Consider the following 19,159-nt stretch of genomic DNA (forward strand, 5'->3'; position numbering starts at 1 on the left):
TTGAGTGAGGAAGAAAAAGATTTGATCCACTTACGATCTGGAATTAATCTGTGTGAATTTAAGAATATATGTTCACACCACAGCTACTACTTTTTAAATGTTTTTGAAAAGTATCAAACAACATGTGTAGACCCACTAAAAAAACACAAAAAGCTCAACAAAAAATCGTTGAGAAGTGTAGGCTTCGATCTTTCTAAACAATTACTGACAAAAAATATTAGCATAAAACCTGGACAAAAGCGTTGCTCAACATGCTGTAACTTTTGTGAGGAAAAATTATGAGTTGAAGTCAATGAAAGTGAAACAGATGATGAAGTCATGGTTGAATTAGAATCATTGGAATCCAGAAATGAATCCCTTGTACAAACAAACATTGCTCTTGATTATTTAGGTTTAACACCGATAAAGCTTCATGGCTTGTCAGAACAAAGTAAAGGGTCTTATTTTAAAAGGAAGGTTAGCAGTATTGAAAAGACTGCAAAAAAGGCAGTTTCAAAAGCATTAAAATATGATGCACCAAGTTCTGATGATGACGAAGAAGATAAAAGTGTGGTTGAGAAAGCAAAGGATTTTGATGTAATGATTTCTGTTATGAAAGAGAAGATTTCATTTGTTGGGAGGTCTAAAAAAATCCAGATTCTGACCTTGGCTCCAGATTCTTGGACTCGAAATAAAGTGATGAAAGAATTTAATGTAAGTGAGTACATGGTGCGACAAGCTAGAAAGCTAAAATCTGAAAAGGGTATTTTGGAAACTCCTGGTCCAAAAAAAGGTAAAACTCTTTCTGAAAATACAGTAAGACTTGTAACAGATTTTTATGAAAAGGATGAAAGTTCCAGAGTGCTACCTGGAACAAAAGACAAAGTAAGTGTTCAAAAAAATGTGTACATGCAAAAAAGACTCATTTTATGTAACTTGAGAGAACTCTATTATTCTTTCAAATGGGAGAATCCCGAGGTAGAAGTAGGATTTTCAAAATTTTGTTTCTTGAGACCTAAATGGTGTATCCTTGCTGGTGCTGCAGGCACACACACTGTATGTGTATGCAGTATCCACCAGAATGTTAAACTATTACTGGATGCTGTGAAAATTGAAGAATCTTATAAAGACCTAATTAAGATGCTTGTGTGCAACACGGAAAACCAAAACTGCATGCTACATCATTGCGACAGCTGTCCTGCAAATACTCCACTAACTGAGTACTTAACTGAAAAACTAAGTGAAGATTATGATTTAGAAGAAGAAATTGTAATCAGTCAGTGGGTTAACACAGACAGGGCAGAAATGATCAAACAGTCTATCAGTGTTGAAGACTACATTTCTTTATTAGTTAGGTCATTGGAAAAGCTCACCCCGCACTCGTTTATAGCAAAATCCCAATCAGCAGCCTTTAAAAGATTGAAAGAAGACCCACCACCCAAAACAGCAATTATTGTGATGGATTTCAGTGAAAATTATTGCTTTGTTATACAAAATGAGATCCAAAGTTACCACTGGAATAGAGGTGGTTGTACTCTACACCCAGTTGGAGTTTTTCTAAGAAATGAGGAAAACAATGTTTTTGTTTCCAACCAGTGTTTTATTAGTGACGACCAAGAACATGACACTGGTTTTGTTAACTTTGTACAAAAAGAAATTACAAAGTGGCTGTCATTACATCATACTGACATTGACTCAGTTCACTGCTTTACAGCTGGTTGTGCTGGGCAGTACAAAAATAGAAACAGTTTTAAAAACTTGACTGAACACTTGAGAGACTTTAATTTGAAGGCCCAACACACTTTTTTTGCAACAAGTCATGGGAAGTCAATTTGTGATGGCCTAGGAGGAACTATTAAAAGAATTTTAAGGAAAGCCAGTCTACAGCTTTCAGACGAAGAACAAATCATGACAGCAATCGATGTGTACAAGTTTTGTGAAAAAAATATTGAAAACATTCATTTTCACTTTATTGACAAAAAAGAAGCTGATTTGCTACGGTTAAAACTAGAAAAACGTTTTTCAGCAACCCGAACCATTCCTGGAACTAGAAGTTTTCATAACTTCAAACCACTTCCAACAAACAACCTTGAAATTAGAAGGACTACAGATAGTGTAAAACCCTCCTTAGTCTTTTCTTTCCATTCTTCTTCTGATTGGGTTCGTGTTGAACCATCCGTAAATAGCTATGTGGCTGCAAATTATGATGGTAACTGGTACTTTGGACTGGTAAAAACAATATTCAATGATGAAGAAGATGCAGAAATTCTATTTCTACATCCTTCAGGACCAGCTGCATCATTTTATTGGCCTGAAAGAGAAGATTCCTGCATAGTGCCTTTGGAGCACATAGTCTGTGTAGTAGACGCACCTCAATCAAGCGGCACTGGGAGAATGTATTACTTCAAAAAAGACTGTATCAAAAGAACTGAAAGCTCTTGGATGAAGTGGAAAAACAGTTTGAATCAGCATTAATGTTTATTAAAAAGACAAAATTACTCAAAAAATTCAATGTTTCAAGCAATCAGTTGGGTTATAAATAAGTGTCGTAAGTAAACTATCTTCGTACATAATTCTAATGTAATCTACTGTAATTAATAAACATGTTAAAAAGCCATCATTATTTTTGTTTTATCAAGTAGCCTATATGTTTAAGAGTAAATTAAAACAAATTTGAGCATTCTATCAGGTCTGAGACTCTAGATATTGCAATTCTTATAAAACAAAACATCCGTTAAAAAAAAAAGAAAAAAAATACATATATATATATATTTTTTTTCATAGAAAATATTAATATATTTTAATAGCATCATTTTTATCTTCAAATACGTATAATAAATAAACTTGCTGCAAAAATTCATGATGTTATCTAAAAGAGTTTTTAAGATAAGCAAATTTAAAGTTTTGAATACAAATTAAATTGACCATTTCCCAAGGTTCAGAAAACGCAAAACATAAAAACTTTAAAAATTTATAAAAAAAACTGTAAGAGATACAGCAAAAAAAAATTGCAGGTGTTGTCAGGATGGTATTAGAACCATTTGAGCCAAATTTCGTGAAAATCTAAGGAGGTGGGTGTAAAATTTATTTTTTATTGGGTGATTTGATATGGAATGACCCATTTTGTATTCGTGTATCTTTTGAGCATCTTAAAACAGTCTACATAATTTTAATTTTCATTGTCCTTGTTTGATGTAAGTCGTTTTGGTTTCCTATTTGGAAAATGGTTTACAGGCAAAGGCTGGTTACTGGTGTCAAACGGGTACAATGTTTCAGCAGTCATGTTTGCCACCATCAGGTTCATTGATGAACTGATTATTCCCTTAATTTGGAATAACATTTATTGTAAAAAGTCAATTTATTATTCTGTCCATGTCACGTTTTGGAGGATTAGACTTCCCGTCATCTGGGAGATTCATGCCATGACAGTTAAAGACGTGGATTATAATACATCCATCTGAGAGTGGTAAGAACACTATGCGAAATAAGTGAGAGTAATTTGCATTTTTTATTGTCTTCATGTCATGGTCAAGCATACTGGACAATTTTCCCCTTTAAATGATAACTCTGTTTTGTTAACATTGTTTATTCAAGTTTGTTCTTCTGTTTGCCTTATACTTTTAAAATAGATTTTTGTAAAGCTTGTCATTCTGTTCTCAAGATTTTACATCAGTCATTGGTCTCCCTAATTCTCAGCTATGAATGTTGGGTTCATCTTTGATCTGTTGTTAGAGATGTTTGTTGGCTACAACTGCAAACCAGTTTTTTCTTGTTTGTTTTCCCCCAAAGGATCTTCATTATGCAACATTCCACCGCATGAGTGTTTCCTCTCAGGTATTTAGAATCCCTACCCGAACCCCCCCACCCCCACCCCTCCTCGCATTTTTCAGTAAGACGCAGACATAAAGCATTAGTCAATTTTTTACCTAAAGCCTGCCTTAACATTTGTAGGCTTGATCATCCCACAGTCAAATTGTCACCTTCTAACCTAACGTGGACCTCAGACTTCATTTCAGATCACTCTTTTACCACAACCAAGATTGCAGGGAGAGGAAGGAGGGGGGGGGGGGTTCAAATAAGTAACTTTGTCAGACATATCAGCTGTGTAAAACAATGTATAATGTGAGGCAGTTTTAGAAACAGACTATGTACTGTGACAACTTGACAGTTCCATTAATATTTGCAATAAATTGCATCTTATACATGAAAGAAATTTAACAGAACTGCCAGTTAAGACAGTCAGCACATCAACACAATGTTACCACTGCTGTTTTCCATCCACAGACTGTTTTGCTGCACCTCTCCAAACTAGCCTATCACCTGCATAACTACTGCAACCTACATTCACTTGAATTGGCTTATCAAAGCCAAACCCCTGTCTCCGTCATCAATATTTACCCACCACACTTCCCTCTATTACCAAATTGACGTTCTTGATGCCTGAAGGCACTTACTATAAACCATTCTCTTTTTATTTTCAAATTGTACAATAGGTTTTTCTGCCCTGTTTGATTGACCACCTCTTTGTTAGTTAACCAATGTACCCATGTAATGCTTAGCATTCATCTTTAGCACAACATTTCAGAAGCTCCTGTTCTCTTTCTTATCTGTGCTGCTTATAGCCCTCACGTCCAGCACCAGCTTGTCATGCCGGGGGCACCGGGTTCAATTCCTGGCTGGGCTGGAGATTTGCACCACTCAGTTACACTGAGTGTTTGTGCCATCATCATAATTATTATTATTATTATTATTATTTCATCCTCATCAATGCACAAGTTGCCAAAGTGGCATCACTTCAAAAGACTAGCATCAGGCGATCAGGTCTCCCTGCCGGGACGCCCTCGCCACACGTCATTTCATTTCATAGCCCTCATTTCACTTTTATACAAGGCTACACTCAAGACAGTTGCCTTGAGAAAAATGTTATGTAACACTAGACTTTATGTTCGATGTTAACAAATTTCTCTTCTTCAGATACGCTTTTCGTGCCATTGCCAGTCTAAATTTTAAATCCTCTCTTTTGATCAACATCATGAAAGCTGCTCACATAGGGAATGTGGATACCACAATATTTTTTTCTTTTAGTATTTGGTCATTATATTTCCTTTGAGTTCAGAATGTTTCTGTGGCTCTTGTCCATATCCACATCTGTTACTTCTAATTTTTTCTTTCTGTGTTTTTCCATAGTCCACCCTTCATAACTGTACTCCCAGATAAAAGTTTTGATTAGTTTATTTCTTGTTTGTATGTTAAAGGGTGTGTTTGTTGATAAATTAAGTGTATTTTGAATTTTGGTAAACATTTTTGGAATACAGTGATCAATAGATTATTATATTTTGGCTAAAGTTCAGTCTTGATCACACCATTTATGTTTCAATGATATAGGTAACCGGTTTCGGTTATTTTTACATAACCAATATCAGACCCATGGCTCCCTTAGGATGGTAGGCGGAGCTCTCCTCAGCTGCTATGAAGTTACCTGAATGCTTGCTTAGTCATTGCAGTACTTGTAATATCCACTATAGTTCAGTTGTCACCTGTTTTATGTGCTGCCCAAGTAGTAAAATCCATGCAAATTAGTTGTGTAACTCTGAAAACTACCACACTCATCATGGAAATATTAAGTTTGATGACAGCAGACAGACCTGGCCTCTTTGAGGAAGTCCACATTGAAACTGATATCAGTGATCATGATGCGATTGTGGCAACAGTGATGCACTGGATAGGTATGTACCCAGTAGAGCAATTCATAATGGGAGGGGACCTCCATGGTATACCGTCACTGTAAAGAATCTTGTAAAGGAACAGAGATTACAGCATAATACGCGTAAAACAAAGTGTAGGGCTAAAGATAGATAATTCTGAGTGAAACATGTTTGGCTGTCAAAAGCAGTGCTTGATGCCTTCAGTGACTATGGTAGCAGAATATTGTAAATTAAAATTTTACAAATTCCAAGAAATACTCATTATATGTAAAGGCTATTAGTGGCACCAAAGTTTGGGTTCTGTTCCTAGTGAATGAGACCGGAATTGAAACTGAGGGTAACAAGCAAAAACTGATTTTTGAATGTTCCTTTACAAAGGAAAACCCAGGAGAATTGCCCATATTTAACCCCAGTACCACTGAAAAGGTGAATGAAATAAGTATTCATGTCAATGGTGTTTAGAAACAGCTGAAATTGTTAAAATTGAGCACAGCTCCAGGCTCCAGTTGAATCCCTATCATATTCTATACTGAATTGTGGTTGAGCTAGCCCCTCTTCTAACTATAATCTATTGTAGATTCCTCGAACAGAAAACTGTACCCAGTTCTTGGAAAAAGGCAAAGGTCACATCCGTCTGCAAGGAAGGTAATAGAAGTGAGCCACAAAACTACCATCCAATATCCTTGCCATTGATTTGTTGTAGAATCTTATAACATATGCTGAGCTCAAACATGATGCAGTATCTTGAACAGAATGACCTCCATGCCAACCAGCATGGATTTTGAAAACATCGATCATGTGAAACCAGACTCGCACTTTTCTCACATAACGTACTGAAAGCTTTGAATTAAGGCAACAAGGTACATACAGTATTTCTTGATTTCTGAAAAGCATTTGACTCAGTACTGCACCACGCTTATTATCAAATGTATGATCATATTGAGTGTCGAGTGAAATTTGTGACTGGGTTGAGGACTTTTTGGTAGGGAGGACACAGCTTGCTATATTGGATGGTTGTAGAAGTAACTTCAGGTGTGCCCAAAGGAAGTGTGTTGGGATCCTTGCTATTCATATTGTCTCTTAATGACCTTGCAGACAATATTAATAGCAGCCTTAGACGTTTTGCATATGATAGTTATCTATAATGAAGTACTGTCTGAAGGAAGGTGCTTAAATATTCAGGCAGATCTTGATAAGATTTCAGAGATTGAAACTTGCTCTAAATTTGCAGAAATGTAAAACTGTGTACTTCACAAAATAAAAAAGAAAGTAGTGTCCTTTGGCTATAATATCAATTAGATTTTAGATTTGATTAGATTTACTTTCATTCCAATTGATCCGTAGTGAGGAGGTCCTCCAGGATGTGGAACATGTCAGAAAAACAACAATACATGACAAATATTTACAACTAAAACAAATAAGCTAATGTACCATTCCACAGGTTCCAAGTGGAATGATAGTCATTTTTTAATGAACACTAAGAGTCATTTTACAAATACTAATGCACTGAATTTAAAATAAAAAAGTTTTTTTATTTATTTATAAGGTAATAAACATGTAATACAACTACTGTAATACTTATTTTCAATGAACACATTACTGCACTGAAATTGTGCAGAAGTTATGTTGTACTTATATACAAATCAGTTGGTTTTACTAAGAACTTCATCCATGGAGTAGGAGGAGTTGGTCACCAATAAATCCTTTAGGCTTCTCTTAAACTGAATTTCATTGGTTGTTAAGCTTTTTATGGCTGCTGGCAAGTTATTGAAAATGTGTGTTCCTGAATAATGCACACCTTTTTGTACTAGACTAAGTGACTTTAAATCCTTGTGAAGATTATTCTTATTCCTAGTATTGATTCCATGAATTGAGCTATTGGTTTGAAAAAGTGATATATTTTTAATGACAAATTTCATCAAGGAATAAATATATTGGGAAGCAGTAGTTAGTATCCCTAGTTCCCTAAACAGGCTTCTGCAGGATGTTCTTGAGTTCACACCACATATAATTCTTACTGCACGTTTTTGTGCTCGGAAAACTTTACCTTGGCTTGATGAATTACCCCAAAAAATAATCCCATACGACATTATGGAATGAAAGTAAGCATAGTATGCCAGCTTTTTCATTTTTATATCCCCTATGTCTGATAAAATTCGCATTGCAAACAGAGATTTGTTAAGACACTTCAGCAGTTCTGTGGTGTGCTCCTCCCAGTTGAATTTATTATCAAGCTGTAATCCCAAGAATTTAACACTGTCCACTTCTTCTATCTTCTTGTCATCGTATGTTAGACATATACTCTTGGGACACCCCTTACAAGTTCTGAACTGCATGTAGTGTGTTTTTTCAAAGTTTAGTGACAAAGAATTGGCTAGGAGCCAGTGATTAATGTCCACAAATATTTTATTGGCTGATCTTTCTAAGACTACACTTGATTTGCTATTTATTGCAATGTTTGTATCATCGGCAAACAAAACAAACTTGGCATCTGGTAATGTTAGTGATGAAAGGTCATTGATATACACAAGAAAAAGTAAGGGCCCCAAAATGGAACCTTGTGGGGCCCCACATGTAATTAGTTCCCAGTTGGATGATGCCTGATAGCTTGATACATGTCTCTTTCCTAATAACACCCTTTGTTTCCTGCCAGAGATATAAGATTTGAAGCATTTTGCAGCGTTTCCTGTTACACTATAATATTCTAATTTACTTAAAAGGATATTGTGATTTACACTGTCAAATGCCTTTGACAGATCACAAAATATACCAGTTGCCTGCAATATTTTGTCTAATGAATTAAGCACATTTTCACTGTAAGTGTAGATAGCCTTCTCAATATCAGAACCTTTTAGAAATCCAAACTGTGACTTTGACAGTATGTTATTTGAGATAAGATGGTTATAAAGACGACTATACACTACTTTTTCAAAAATTTTTGAGAATGCTGGCAACAGTGAAATTGGACGGAAATTTGATGCTATTTCTTTATCTCCCTTCTTAAACAGTGGCTTAACTTCAGCATATTTCAGCCATTCAGGAAATATTCCACTAATAAACGACTGGTTACACAGATAGCTTAATATGTTACTTAGCTCAGAATCACATTCTTTAATTAACTTTGTTGATATTTCATCATACCCACTAGATGTTTTTGATTTAAAATATTTTATGATGGACATTATTTCTGTTGGGGTAGTGAAGGTCAAATTCATATTGTGGAAGTTACTTGAAATGTCTGATCTGAGGTATTCCATAGCAGCATCTACAGAACCTGACAACCCCATCTTTTCAGTAACAGTTATAAAATGTTTGTTAAAACGTTCTGCAACACTATACACATCTGTCACCAATGTATCATTTACTCTTAATGCTATTTGTTCCTCTTCATGTCTGGTTCTACCGGTCTCCTCCTTCACTATATCCCATATTGTCTTTATTTTGTTATCTGATATGACTATCTTTTCCTTGTAATATATTTGCTTTGACATCCGTATTACAGTCTTTAATATTTTGCAGTATTTCTTATAATGTGCTATAGCATCAACATTGGAAATGTTTCGGATTGACAGATACAGTTTTCTTTTTGTTTTACAAGATACCCCTATTCCTCGAGTAATCCATGGCTTCTTCGTAGACTTTGCTCTAACCTTGGTAGTTTTTGGGGGAACAGTGTTCAAATAAGGTAAGCACTTTATTAGCAAAAGTGTTATATTTTTCACTCATGCCATGATCACTGTAAACATCAGTCCAGTGAATGTCTCTGAGGAGTGTCCTAAAATAATCAATTTTTGGCTTACTGATTACCCTCTTGAGCTCAGATTTAACAGATTTTATATCCTGTTCAGTATTAACATTTAACAGAAGGAACTGCATGTCATGGTCTGAGAGGCCATTGACTATTGGTTTTGTAATATAATTTTGTTCATTGGACTTTTCTATAAAGAAATTATCAATGGCTGTTTGTGAGCAAGTGGCTATCCTAGTGGGGAAATTTACTGTGGGAATTAAGTTGAATGATAGTGTTACTAACTCAAATAAGTTCTTATTGGGAGAGTCTTTAAGGAAATCTACATTGAAATCACCAGCAACCACTGTTTCTTTGTTTTTGGTTGTTAAATGGGCCAGTACAGCTTCAAGGTGGTTTACAAAAAGATTAAACTTACCGGCAGGTGCTCGATATACACTTAATATTATGAAGGATTTTTTTGTGAAAATCTAATTCTGTTGCACATGCTTCCATATGCTGTTCTAGGCAAAATTTATGAATGTCTATGTTCTTAAATTTATGACAGTTCCTGATGAATGTGGCAACTCCTCCTTTCTCCATTTCTGATCTACAAAAGTGAGATGCTAACCTAAACCCTGTAACACTTAAAAGTTCTATACCAGTGGTCACATGATGTTCAGAGAGGCAGATTATGTCAGCTGGGTTTGAAGACTCTAATTCATCTATGCAGATAGTTAATTCATTAATTTTATTTCTCAGTCCTCGAATATTTTGATGCAATAAAGATAGCCGACATTTCACATTGACTGAGTTAAAAGTGGGTGGAGTTAAAATATCTGCTGACAGTTGAAAATTCTTAACCAATGGCTGTTTATGCTGAACGAAACTGGCAGAATCCTGAAAAAGTCTATTAACAGTGTTTAAACAATTGGCTGTAAATGATGACTCCTAGGAGTATACAACAACCACCCCCTATGTATCGCTCACATAGGAATTGTGAGGATAAGATTAGAATAATTGCTGCATGTGCCGGGGCACTCAGTTAGTCATTCTTCCCACACTTCATACATGAATGGAACAGGAAGAAACCCTAACAACTGGTACAATGGGACGTACCCTCTGCCATGCGCCTCATGGTGATTTGCAGAGTATGGATATAGATGTAAATGTAGGACGAAAAGACTAAAGTTTCTAAAATGTTTACCACAAATTTGGACCATTAGAAAGATAATGTGTGAATTTAATGAACTGAACTACATGGCCAGGCAGTCAAAAAGAGTTTTTAAAGAAAAAGGATTTTTGGAAGGTTCGTATTTAAAACCAGGGAAAAGCTTACCAATAGAGACAGTGGGAATTGTACACTCATTTTATGGAGATGATGTAGTTAGTAGGCAATGCAAGGTATAAAAGACTCTGTGACAGTTACTGAATCAGACAGAAGTAAGTCAGTGATTTCAAAAAGACACATATTGTGTAACCTTGAAGAAGCACACAAATTTTAAAGACAAGTTTTTCAGCATAAAAATGAGTTTCTCTAAATTTGCTGAATTGAGATCTGAACATTATATGTTAGCTGGTCAAAGGGGCATACACCTTTTGGGTGTACACAAATCACAAAAATGTGAAACTAATGATAGAAAATACTAAATAGAAAATTGTAACAAAAGCTAAAATTCAAAATTACAAGCAGTACCTCGCGAAAGTTCTTTGTAACCCATTGTCTACCAATACACTTTTCAAAAAAGAAAAGTCTCAACTCAAACCACACACACAAAACTTTTCTGACAGCTACATTTCAAAACGTTCAAAAAAAAAGTTACTCAGTTTTTCAGATTGGTCTTTTGCCTAGTACAAAAACAAAAAACTTCTTAACCTTATGTTTCCATGAATTAATTGTAAAGTGGAAGCAGAGTGGCACTTTTTGCTTCAGCATATGGCAAAGGAACGTGTGTTGGAGGATCTGTAGAGAGACTTGCAGTTTGTGCCACTTTGCAAAACCATATGAAAACCTAACACAACTTTTTGAATGGGCAGTAGAAAACATTACCAATGTAGAGCTCGAGAAGACTTCCGTGAATCAGAATATTTCTTGAAAAAAAAAAAAAGCTTTAAACAATCATTGACCATCAAAGGAATGCATCAATACCGCATATTAATTCCAAAAAGTAGGTCAGTGGAAAAACTTTTCATTGGGATGCAGAATTTTGCAAAAAGGAAGTGTCAGAATCTCCTGATAAATTAAAATTAGCAGACATACCAGGCTGTATCACTGTCTCTGTCAAGCAAACTAGTGGCACAAGTATATCTTACAGAAAAATGGAGAAACTAGTGGAGTAAAGATAACTTTTTGTCCGGTTGGGCTATCTACATGCTTCTCATACCCAAGAAATGATGACATTCTGTGGGTATCAGTAATGGACGTTCTGGTGAAAGTAAATCCTGTGATTCATACTGGAATATCACAACAGTGTTTATGTTTATTTTCATGAAAATGAAAATGTCGGTATTAGTAATACTGTAACAATTAACATGAGTACACAGTCCAATTATTGGAAATAGAGCTTCAGTCATTATCCTTTTCTTCTTCTTCTTCTACTTCTTCTTCTTCTTCTTCTTCTTTTACTAATATAGAAATTATCATCCCAAATACATATTTTAGCCTGTGCTTTCTTGCAATACTTGCTACTTGTGGAATAAATTTGGAAATTTTAAAATATTTACCTTAAAAATATTTTAAATACTGTTTTGAAAAGAATTTTCTGATATTAACCTCTATATTATTCTATACCATATGAAAGGGTGTGAAAAAGGTGTTGTCAAATGGTATGTATCTCAGGTCTGTAGTTCAATTAGGGAAGTTTCTACAGAAATTCTAAAAACTGCTGTGCCTTGTTTTTGCATCCAGCTATGATAAATTTACAGCTATGTAAACAAGTTGACATAGCTCAGTAAAATTTCATATTTTTCTATGTCTATACTAACAGTACACCAGTGCCCAGATATTAAAAGAAATTAAAGAGAAAAGGACATTAACAAGATGGTTATGTAGTGACATTGAAGGAAATACTATTGTAAATCCAGCTCAAATACCAGAGTACTTTAATGAATTATTTACAAATGTAGCAAAGTCTGATGTAGATGTAACAGATTATCACAACAAAGTAAATCCCTTTGGCCTAGGCGAAAACTCTGAAAACTTTACAAAATTCTCAAAAGTTTCTGTGGAGGATGTAGAAAATGCTATACTGACATTAAGAAACAAAAAATCTGTTGGTTGGGATGGAATACCCACCAAAGTTATTAAAGTGGTACACAATAGAATTGCAAATTCACTAGCTCAGATAGTAAATTAGTGTTTTGAAGAGGGCTGTTTCCCAGAGGTACTGAAATATGCTGAGGTCAAACCACTCTTCAAGAAGGGATCAAGAGAGATCATGGGAAATTATCGTCCTATCTCCATTCTCCCAGTCCTATCGAAAATATTTGAAAAACTTGCTGTTGCACAAATCCAAAACTTCATTGCAAAATATTCTGTTATTCTAAACAATCAATTTGCTTTTCAGCAGGGTAAAAACACCATCGATGCAGTAAAGTTTCATTGAGAAAATAAGCACATCATTAGACAAGAGAAATAAGTTGGCAAGATTTTTCTGCTACGTCTCAAAGACATTTGATTCCGTAAACCATGCATTGCTTGTTTACAAACTTGAAAAGTATGGCATTAGCGGCAGTGCCCTACAATGGCTTAACTCCTACTTATCCAACAAAAAGCAAGGAGTTAGCATTTCTTCACATGGCACATATTATTTTTTGACTGAAAAAAAAAAAATCTCAGGGTGTTCCACAAGGCTCCATATTAGGCCCAGTCCTATTTCTCTTTTATGTTAATGACTTACCATTAAATATCAGCTCCCCATCAGTTCTGTTCGCAGATGATACTTCTGTCTTAGTTGAAGATCAGGACTCAGAAAAAATTCCCAAATCTGTGATCAGTACCCTCAGTACCTTAGAAACTTGGTTTCAGCTAAATGGGCTGAATCTAAACATATCTAAGACTCATGTGATGCAGTTCAGAACCAAACAGTCAAAATGTGAGCAGATTAAGATTGAACACAACAACCAAGGTATAGAAGAAGTTGACTCAGTCAAATTCTTAGGTTTAAATGTAGATAAAAATTTGAGCTGGCAGGCACACATTGAATACCTGGCAAACAAACTGAGCAGCTTTGCATTTGCAATGCAAATATTGTCAACTGATACTGACATGGACCCACGAAAAGTAGCATATACAAGCTACTTCAAATCGATTATTAGGTATGGTATTGTTTTTTGGGGTAACTCGACAAACATAGTGCGGATACTAAAAATACAGAAAAAAATCATACGAAATATGTGCACTGCAAATCACAAAGAATCATGTCAACCATTATTTGGAAAACTTAAAACCATTTTGTCCATTCACATGATACCAGAAACAAAGAAAATTTTATGCTCCCCACCCACCGCCTCAGACTGTATGCCCATGGACCTCAATGCATGGGAATGAAAATTTGTAATAAATTAAAAGGGAACAAGTTGATGCAGATGAATTTAGGTTCACTTAAAAGAAAACTATATGAGGTACTGACACTGAAGTGTCATTACTCAGTGGATGAATTCATGCAGGACAAACTGGAAATTTGAGCGGGATACAATGTGTTATCCTTATAGTGCTGTTATTTATTATAGTGCTATTATTTATTAATGTAAAACTCATTGTAATTGTTTTATAAATTTTTGACATGTCTCCTGTATGCAAACCAAATGGATTGCAAATGTACGTCATGAGATGAATAAAACACAATTCACATAAAGTGTGTTATATTCCTCAGTACTATAGATGTCAGGCCTGGTGGTAAAGCACTTGGCTGAAAACTGAAGGTTTCAAGTCCAGGTGTAACCACGGATTTTTCAGTATGCGTTTTAAGCTTCGCCTCACAATGATGTGAAGAGTTGTCACAAAAAACATATGGCTGGTTAAGCTGTAGGTCCTTTTCCCCTGATTGGATAAATGTGGTGGGTTATGGCCGCACAAGTCACTGAAAGTCACATCCAATTGAAAGACTTGTGCCAGGCCACTGAACCACCCAAAATTATTATTATTATTGTTATTCTTATTAATAGTAGTAGTCAAGGGTGTACCCAGGATCTGAACTGGGGGTGGGGGGGGGGGGGGGCAGGTCATACTAGTCTCAGGAAACAAGGACTCGAGACAACAGCACTTCCTGTTAAATAAAACAGTGAACCAGTGAAAAACTGCTTTTAATGAACATTTTAAATACAAGAATGCACTTGTACAATCCGAGAAAACATGCAGCATTTCTTATTAAATAGAAACAGTAAACTAGTAAAAAACTGCGAATATCTTCTAGGGGGGGGGGGGCAGTTATTGTTGTCTTCAGTCCTGAGACTGGTTTGAGAGCAGCTCTCCATGCTGCTCTATCCTGTGCAGGCTTCTTTATCTCCCAGTACTTACTGCAACCTACATCCTTCTGAATATGCTTAGTGTATTCATCTCTTGGTCTCACTCTACGATTTTTACGCTCCACGCTGCCCTCCAATGCTGAATTTGTGATCCCTTGATGCCTCAGAACATGTCCTACCAACCGGTCCCTTCTTCTTGTCAAGCTGCGCCACAAACTCCTCTTCTCCCCAATTCTATTCAATACCTCCTCATTAGTTATGTGATCTACCAATCTAATCTTCAGCATTCTTCTGTAGCACCACATTTCGAAAGCTTCTATTCTCTTCTTGTCCAAACTATTTATCCTCCATGTTTCACTTCCATACATGGCTACACTCCATACAAATACTTTCAGAAACGACTTCCTGACACTTAAATCTATACTCGATGTTAGCAAATTTCTCTTCTTCAGAAACGCTTTCCTTGCCATTGCCAGTCTACATTTTATATCCTCTCTACTTCGACCATCATCAGTTATTTTGCTCCCCAAATAGCAAAACTCCTTTACTACTTTAAGTGTCTCATTTCCTAATCTAATTCCCTCAGCATTACATGACTTAATTCGACTACATTCCATTATCCTCGTTTTGCTTTTGTTGATGTTCATCTTATATCCTCCTTTCAAGACACTGTCAATTCCATTCAACTGCTCTTCCAAGTCCTTTGCTGTCTCTGACAGAATTACAATGTCATCGGCGAACCTCAATGTTTTTATTTCTTCTCCATGGACTTTAATACCTACTACGAATTTTTCTTTTGTTTCCTTTACTGCTTGCTCAATATACAGATTGAATAACATCGGGGAGAGGCTACAACCTTGTCTCACTCCCTTCCCAACCACTGCTTCCCTTTCAGGCCCCTCGACTTACTACCTAATAGTAGTAGTAGAGATGATTTATTTCACCCTGCATGTATAATCCTCAAAGGTGGATTAGTAAATTGAAGTGGTGGCACACACTGTCCTGAACATTTATCTTGGTAGTGCATTCACCATTCTGCAGAGTTGGTTGTATGCCAGATGCAATCACATCTGAAAAATAAAGCTAAGATTGATTCTTTTTCAAATTAAGTTTCATATGGATTATCCTCTCTAACAGTCTAGTTTTTAGGTGAAAATTAGATCCTTTTCGTCCTCACCAATGCTACAAGTAAGTTCTCTGAAAATGATGACAGCTATATTGATTTTGGTGTCATTCACTGCTGTGGAGAGAGACAGTTTATAATTTGATTTGGGAGTTTGTCTAGCTTTCCTTATACTAAATCATTATAATGAACATCAGCTTATGCTTAAAACATTATGTACCCCAATGATAGTTTTATGTAGACAGATGCAAGCTGCTCAGGCAGGAGGGATCGTGTTTTCTGCATATTAGCAGGAAGTAATGGTTTTTGAGGGATGGGTAGAAAAGAAGTAGAGGGAGATTGCTAGGAAGAGTGGGTGAATGTCTAGTGATTTAAGTGGGAGTGTTGTGGGGGCGGGGTGAGATGTCATGGAGACAGAGGTGGTGCTGCTAGCTGCTAGCTGAGGCTAAGATCAGAGATGTATGGGATCAAAAGATGTGTTGGGAGGACAATCCCTATCTACATAATTAAGAGCACCTAGTATAGTGGGGGGGGGGGGGGGGATGTTGTGTCTAAATGACAAGCTTTAAAGCATTAACTGAAGTTGAGGCTGTTGTTTGCAATTTGACTGTGGCCATGCAATTGCTTGGGCAGGTATATGATGGTCACGCCCACATAAAATGCTCTGCATGATCCCAGCATAAGTGGTAAATGATTTGCCTGCTTTGAAAGGTGGTCTTGCCTCTGATAGGATAAGATAGTCCTGTGCTGGATGGGTGTGTCAGACAGGTCATGCATCAGCATCTCCCACAGGGGTACAAGACATGTGGCAAGGGCTAGGGAGTAATATGTGATTTAAGGATGGTTTTAGGGTATTTTTTAGATTGTGGAAGTAGTGAGGAGAATTGTAGGTAGGATGTTAATTTCCAGGTGTGATAAGTAGTTGAAATCGCAGTGAAGAATATGGATAAATTGTACCAGTCCAGGGTGGTACTGGTTATCGAGAGCAGTGTTTTTTTGCAGTTGGTGATCAGTGGAATCGGGACACTTGTGGATATGCCATGGTAAATCTGTTCACGGGCTAGATTTGTGGGTAATGCTGCAGTGTGGCAGTTGCTTTATTCATGCTTGTACTTATGTAAGTAGTGCATGCAAGTGTGTACACTATCTTGCGTGGTGTTCTGAAGACTAAGGATTTCCTTAAATAATTTGGCAGCTGTTTGTAGTAGTCGACCAGACCAGCTACTCAGTTCCAGTCTGCCATGCTAATCATTCTTCTTCACATGGCAGTTATGTGTGGAACTGTAAAAGAGATTGTTCTCCAACTAACATCACCAAATCGACAAATATTCGGACCTCAGTTTAACTTGTATACTCTTAAACATCATAAATGACATTTCACATTGACATCTTGCTGAGCACCAGATTAATATTACAATTGCCTGAGCTGACAGTGTTCTCACATGAGGTCCACACTATTTGATATCTCTGCACAGATAAGGAGCTGATCGCACATTGTTGTCTGCAGTGCTATTCTGTGGGCGAAACTCTTCTCTGGTATGGTGCCAGCATGGAGTAAACAGCCCCACATTACAACAGGTGGTGATGTTTTAACACCCATACCATTCCCCATATATATGGCATTCATTTCTCACTCCATCTTCCCACAGAATTTCCCTCATAGTGGGCTGTCCAATCTTTTTGCCTAACTTACACATTAAGAAATCTTCCAACACTTTTCATCAGCTAAGTTAATCCTTGAGTGTGACATGCAGTCTCATACAAAATAACCTGTGACACTACATATACTGCCACATAGGAGAAAGATGTTGAAGATATTCATTTACATTGAGCTTGTACTGCTTCTTGTTTAATTTATACCTTGGTAATATTTTATCATTGAGGCTTAGTGTGGTACTTAACACCTCTTTTAATACTACTCCTGTTATGTTCTTTCAAGAACAAAAGAAAATAGAAACTTCATTATTCCATTTAAGTTTAATTTTATTATCTTTGTATACCTTTGCACATTTTTAGACCAACTTTAAGGGGACTTGTACCGAAAAACTGTCAAAAATGTTTTTTTTTTTTTTTTAATTTTTGTCTTAAAAAAGTCACTGTAGTTTGCTGAACGAGAAAAAGTTTACTTTCAGGAAAATAGACCGCAGAAAGTACCAAAATTAGAGGACTTTAAAAGTGACTGCACGCACCACAACATCCCCATGGCACAAAGTGAGCTCTGTTAAAAGCAGTTTTGCTGTCATTTGTTTTGTTTTTATGACTTTTTAGACCATTAAGCTGGTTAACCTGCTGTTGTTTTGGTGTGAATATTTTGTTTACTGCGAAGTAATTGTGTATGTGAGTTTCTTATTCCACTTGAAAGCAATGGGAATCAATGACAGTGCAGTCTCAAGGCTTAATATTATGGAACTGATGGAAGTGCATGTTGGACTGAATATGCATAGAGCTGTAATAGCCATTGACCAAAGGAGACTCTTCGAAGCAGAAACATCGTTGTTGGAAGCCACCAAAGAAGCAAGAATAAGGAGTAGTGTGAAAAAGAGAAGCAACGAAGAACAACATAGGAAACTGGATGAATATGGCCCTGGGATGCATTCGTACTGTACATTTGTTTAATAGAAAAAGCAAGTTATATCTTTAACTTGAATTTCCCGAAAGGTGAATTGTTTCCTGTTGTGATACACTTGGGCTAAAATCTATTAAAGTAGTTGTTGTTGTTGTTGTTGTTGTGGTCTTCAATCCTGAGACTGGTTTGATGCAGCTCTCCATGCTACTCTATCCTCTCCAACCTTCTTCATCTCCCAGTACCTACTGCAGCATACATACTTCTGAATCTGCTTAGTGTATTCATCTCTTGGTCTCCCTCTACGATTTTTACTCTCCATGCTGCCCTCCAATACTAAATTGGAGATCCCTCGATGTCTCAGAACATGTCCTACCAACCGATCCCTTCTTCTAGTCAAGTTGTGCCACAAGCTCCTCTTCTCCCCAATTCTATTCAATACCTCCTCATTAGTTATGTGATCTACCCATCTAATCTTCAGCATTCTTCTGTAGCACCACATTTCAAAAGCTTCTGTTCTCTTCTTGTCTAAACTATTTATCGTCCACATTTCACTTCCATACATGGCTACACTCCATACAAATACTTTCAGAAAC

The 19,159-nt window shown here is 36.4% G+C and overlaps 1 protein-coding gene across 4 annotated transcripts in view; it reads left to right on the plus strand.

Annotated features, from left to right (window-relative positions):
• LOC126253391 (E3 ubiquitin-protein ligase MARCHF5) overlaps window positions 1-19,159 on the plus strand; it is a 96,835-nt gene that overhangs the window by 2,028 nt on the left and 75,648 nt on the right. The window lies entirely within an intron of this gene.

The sequence above is a fragment of the Schistocerca nitens genome, chromosome 4 (assembly GCF_023898315.1).
Source record: "Schistocerca nitens isolate TAMUIC-IGC-003100 chromosome 4, iqSchNite1.1, whole genome shotgun sequence".
Classification (NCBI taxonomy): domain Eukaryota; kingdom Metazoa; phylum Arthropoda; class Insecta; order Orthoptera; family Acrididae; genus Schistocerca; species Schistocerca nitens.